The following is a 6000-nucleotide window of genomic DNA, read 5'->3' on the forward strand; positions in this document are numbered from 1 at the left end:
CTGGCAGCCCAGGGCTGGGACAGGAGCACTCTGTGCTGGGTTAGGAACTGGCTGGATGGCCGGGCCCAGAGAGTGCTGGTGAACGGTGCCACATCCAGCTGGGGGCAGCCAGCAGGGGTGTCCCTCAGGGCTCTGTGCTGGGACCAGCTCTGTTCAATATCTTTATTGATGACATGGATGAGGGGATTGAGTCTTTCATTCGCAAATTTGCAGATGACACTAAGCTGGGCACATCTGTTGATCTGTTGGAAGGTAGGAGGGCTCTGCAAAGGGACCTGGACAGGCTGGATGGATGGATAGAGTCCAATAGGATGAAGTTTAATAAGTCCAAGTGCCAAGTACTGCATTTTGGCCACAATAACCCCCTGCAACATTACAGGCTGGGGACAGTGGCTGGACAGTGCCCAGGCAGAAAGGGACCTGGGGGCACTGGCTGACATGAACATGAGCCAGCAGTGAGCCCTGGTGGCCAAGAAGGCCAATGGCTCCTGGCCTGTGTCAGGGACAGTGTGGCCAGCAGGAGCAGGGAGGTCATCCTTCCCCTGCCCTTGGCACTGGTGGGGCCACACCCTGAGGGCTGTGTCCAGTTCTGGCCCCTCAGTTTGGGAAGGACCTTGAGATGCTTGAGCACATCCAGAGGAGGCAACAAGGCTGGTGAGGGGCTGGGAACACAAACCCTGTGAGAAGGGACTGAGGGAGCTGGGGGTGTTTAACCTGGAGAAAAGGAGACTCAGGGGTGACCTTATCACTCTACAACTTCCTGAAAGGTGGGTGTGGGGGTTGGTCTCTTTCACCAGACAGCAACGGACAGAATGAGAGGATACAGTCTTAAGCTGCTCCAGGGGAAGTTTAGGTTAGGAAAAAATTCCTCACTGGAAGAGTGATTAGGTTCTGGAATATTCTGCCCAGGGAGGTGGTGGAGTCACCATCCCTGGATGTGTTTAAAAAAAAAATGGATGTAGCACTCAGTGCTATGGTTTAGTTGATGAGGTGGTGTTGGGACGTAGGTTGGACTTGATGATCTCAAAGGTCTTTTCCAACTTAGAACATTCTGTGATTCTATGAAAATAGCTCATACCCTGGAAAGCTTATATTTCAGAGAGCTCTAACCAAAATATCTCATATTTCCTGAATATGTCCTATGTTCTCTGTGAACAAGAACACACAGCATGAAACAAGATGAAAAGAGGCCCTTTGGTTATACTCCTATGCAATTGCAGTTATTGTCAATTTGCAGTAAAGTGCCTAAAATTATCCCTCTCAAACTGAAACAATTAAAAAAGCTTGTGAAAAAAATGAAGTTTTCTACTGTGTCAAACCCAGCTACCCAAAATTATTTGCTTTTTTCCCTGTGGCAGTTTCTGTCTGTAATGAAGACTGCTACATCATCAGTTATAATTCTGGAGGATTCAGGCTTTAAGATTACGTTAAAAGATCTTGAGATTTCTCAGATAATTTATATTAATCCATTGGCTGTCTCTGGGCTATATAATTAGGGACAATGAACCTGAAAACACTGGAAAACTTAATGTGTCCAAGAAACCAGAATGGTTAAGAGAAAAAAAGTAAGGAAGTAGTACCTGCCCATAGCGCTGGTCATAACCAGTTAATTAGTGGGGAGAGTGTGGAACCACTGTGCTGCCTCTGAGGTGAAATGTGGCACTTACTGACAGTGCAGAGACAGACTTCACAGCAGCTTAGGACAATGGTAACATCTGCAGTTAATTACCCTACTCCCCACAGAGACTGTGCTGGGAAATCTGTCACAGCAGCAGGGGACAGCAGGGCCACGTCCCCAGCACTGGGTGGAAGGAGGGATTCAATGCTGGGTGCCAAGGACACACTCCAAGGAAAGGCACTGCCACCCACTTCATCCTGCTGGGTGGCAGGGTGTGCTTCCAGGTTGTGTAATTCGATGACAGTTGAATGCATGGGCTGGTTTTGGTGACCTGTGTGGTACCATCCCAGTGTGGGACAGCAGAAATTGAAATTAGAATCACTAAAACAAATAAAATAATAATCATTGAGTCATCATCTAGACCTTACACTGGTGCTTATAGTCAGATTTCTGTCTTTTAAGTTTGTGGACATGAGGCCCAGCAATGATCATGGAGAGCCTTTGAGCAGGTTTTCCTCATGCACTGTCATTTCTGGCTGTGCAGTTACTAAAAATTGATCCTGAATAAAGCTGATGAGCTAAGAAGAAAAGCTGTTGATAAGATGTTATGTCTGCATGTTCTTGTTGATGATAAAATGAATTAAGTACAAGAACTGCTTAACATGTGTATGGGGTGGTGTTCACAGGGGTCCCAGGATGAGGGAAGAGACGAGAATCTTGACTCCATGTTTTAGAAGGCTGATTTATTATTTTATGATATATATTATATTAAAAATAAAATTATATATTAAAACTATACTAAAAGAATAGAAGAAAGGATTTCATCAGAAGGCTAGCAAAGGAATAGAAAAGAACAATAATAAAATCTTGTGACTGACCAGAGAGTCCAAGTCAGCTGGACTGTGATTGGCCATTAATTAAAAACAACCACATGAGACCAATCACAGATGCACCTGTTGCATTCCACAGCAGCAGATAATCATTGTTCACATTTCATTTCTGAGGCCTCTCAGCTCCTCGGGAGAAAAAATCCTAGCAAAAGGATTTTTCATAAAATATGTCCATGACATATGTATAAACTGTAATTGTGCCAATAGGTTTGAAGCTGTAGCTTGGGGAATTTATCATTCAGATTTCTAAGTTTGTAACTTCACCTCAGGCAACCAGTGGAAAGCCAAGTCTTAACTTTTCAAAGGGAGGTAACAAAATGAGAAGGCAGAGCACAAGCCTGTTGGCATTTTTGTATTTCTTTGCTTTTTTGGAGGTTTGATTGGAATGGAATATCTCACACTGTGTGAGTAAATAGGCTAAGTTTTGTAATTTGGGACTTGCCCTAAAACTTTTTCTGTCAGCACTTCCCACACCAACCTAACAGGTGACAGAGATCCTGTCATTGAAGTAAATGAAGTATGAATGTGTCAGGTGTAATTTTAAGTGTTCTTAGCTGCTGAAAGGTTATTTTCCATAATTAATTCAATTTGATAATGCTGAGCTCTTGAGCAAAATGTGGGGGAGTGGTATAATTGTAAAGTTTCAGGCTCATACCAGAGCTGAGTTGTCCCTATGTAATATGTGTGATCCTCACTGGTGAATTAAGGGCCCGTAAGGAAGACAGTGGATTGATCCTGACATTTTCCAGGCAATAGCACTTTCCTTCTCTAGTAGGAAGAATAGGAAGTCTGTGGTGTGCTTATTTTTGAGGCCTTTTGAAGACAGTTTTTATTTGAAAATAGTTATGCTACTGAACAAATGTAAAATTATTTCTCATCATAATACATAGTATAAAGTGCTTTTTGTATAAGTAATTATGTTTTGAGCTGAACTTATTTGATATGAAAGCAAAAATTTTATTTTTAAACAACAATAACCCACATTCAGAATTCAGGCAATTTTTGACTCAGTGGGGTCTTTTTAAGTATTTGCCATTGGATATTTTTCCAGTTTATAAAGCCACAGTTTTACTTTACTAATTAACCTCCAAGTAGCTGGTAACAAAATCCACTTGTTTCCATGGAATTGTAAATGCTGTGAGGAAATAAACTTCAGTGCAGGTGTACTAGAGAAAAACTGATTAAAACAGTGGTATTTTTATATAATTGGTTGTATAGAAAAAATAGGACTTCACATGCTGTTTTTCTTCAAGTTATGTGAGAATAAGAGTTTGGATTCATTTTGCAAAACTTAGTAATGTTGTCTCGAATTGGATCTACATATGGCACCTAATTACATGTAACTAATTATATGTAATCATATTTACTGTGTATTTCTAAATAAGTATAGAATATACATTATTTGTGCATGTGTTTGCAGATAAGGGTTCAGTTAAGGAAAAATAGCTTTTTTTAAATTTTAAATTTCTGTTTGGTTCTAGATGCAGCTTCATAGTTAGGAGACATGGAAAGCATCTGAGGTTAAGTCTGAAGACAGACAAAAAGGAATGCCAGGTGAGGATTTTTTTAACTATGTGAATGAAAATCTGAAAATATTTGTGTTTGAACTACAGAACTTGAAAACAGTGACTTTGTCAGATATATCTTACCATGCAAAATGAAAGGGGAAAAACACTTGTTGAAACAGTGTGAAATTGTAGATTCAGCTCCTCAGTGTCAGTCTGCTGGCTCTGAGATGTTCTGCAACCAAGATGCTGAAAAATTGTGAAGTTTCATTACTAGTTATTTTTAAAAAAATCAAACCCTGAAGTGTAGCAGTGTTCCCACGGGAAAACAGCTTCCTTGTACCTCTCTCTGCTTGTACCAAGAAAGAAATTAATCACTTCACAATTTATGAAGGAGGATTCAGCTGGGATGCAATGGATCATCTTGGGACCCATTCTTGCAGGCAGCTGTGTTAGTACTGGATAACATGTGACTGTCTCATTATCATGTGAGTTTAAAATCTGATACAGATGCAAAGAAATTAAAACTTTTGAAATAATCAGTAATGATTTCAGTCTTTTGATGCTGATAAATTTAGCATCTGCCACTGTTTGCAGTGAGAATGCTGCCAGTGGAGGTTTTGGTTTCATGAGAGACATTTGGTTTAATAATCAGCATTCATTTCTGTTTGTTTTCTTGATGCAGAAACCAATACTTTGTGATTATGGTTTCATCTTCCCCTACTGTGTTGGGAAAAATGCTATAAAATATGCATAGAAGCATAAATAAAATTTGTATTTTTCTAAGAAAACATAATTGACATACCATTGGTTATAATCTCCTGTTAGGAACTGGAATTTTGCTAGGATGTTGGGTCTTTTTCCTTCACATCAAAGTACAGAATTTTGATCCCATTTAATTTTGAGAAAAAAAGATAACTGTTGAAGTAACATTGCACAAAGTTGCCTTTAATACAGATGGCTTAGGAACTTCAGGGATTTTCTTTATTCTCTGTTTGGGTATTTTGTTTTAAAATTGTCATTGTAAAATGTGAAGAGAAAAGCAGAGGCTTGTTTGAAGTATTTTGTCTCAGTGTCTAGAGAATATTCTATTTTTTCTTCTGCAAATGCAGTCCTGAATGAATTCCAAATATATTCCATCATAGGTGTTTTACATACACAAATGAGTTTACACTTCTGTCTGTATTTTACAAAGCTGTTATTTCTAATACTGAATATTGTTTTGTGTTCACAAAAGGAGCTAATAACAATGGATCTCAACAAGATTCCTGGCAATCAGAGTTTTCACTGATGTGTCAGGAGATTGAACATCACAAACCAGCTCAGGATAGGTGCTGTTTCCATGTCTGGAGGAGCTCCTGTTTGAGGTACTGCTACCTGCTAGACTGCCGTGAATGTAAATTATGCATTCCTGATTCAGTTCCCATGCAAACTCTGTAGCTTTGTCAGGGGATCTTCTGTAGGGTGTAGCATTGAGATGGATTTCCCTGGACCTCAACTTACAGTGAGTCCCTAAAGAGAAAGATTTCTCAATTTTCAAAAGAAAATGGAACAACAAAAAGGAGAGAATCGCAGTTAAGGCAAAACAAAGAAAGACATAATAAACCCCACATGTTCCTGTGGTGTTGGTGTCAGCTCTGTCCAAACCTTTGAATGGTAGAATTTGACCTGTAGGTAATTGTAAAAGCCCTTTGTTCTTATTTTTTTTCTGATCAGTTTCCTTTTAGTGTATGTTGTATAACACTCCACACTGGTTTCAAACTCTTTTACCTGTACCAAGACTTCCAGTGATGTCTGTCCATTTTTCATCTCTCCCTTAAACTGAGTTTACTGTGACAAAGCAGATGTGACTTTTAAAGCAAGGTTGGTTTCAGTCCCTTTGAAATATGAAGGAGTAAAAAATATCACTGTCTTTCTTTGTTTATTTGCATCAGGCTCTTAATTACTTTCTTTATTGCCTCTTAGAGGTAATGTGTGGAATTTGTCT

This window comes from Agelaius tricolor, unplaced genomic scaffold (assembly GCF_023055355.1).
Source record: "Agelaius tricolor isolate 1412-34295 unplaced genomic scaffold, bAgeTri1.0.p SCAF_9, whole genome shotgun sequence".
NCBI classification, from domain to species: domain Eukaryota; kingdom Metazoa; phylum Chordata; class Aves; order Passeriformes; family Icteridae; genus Agelaius; species Agelaius tricolor.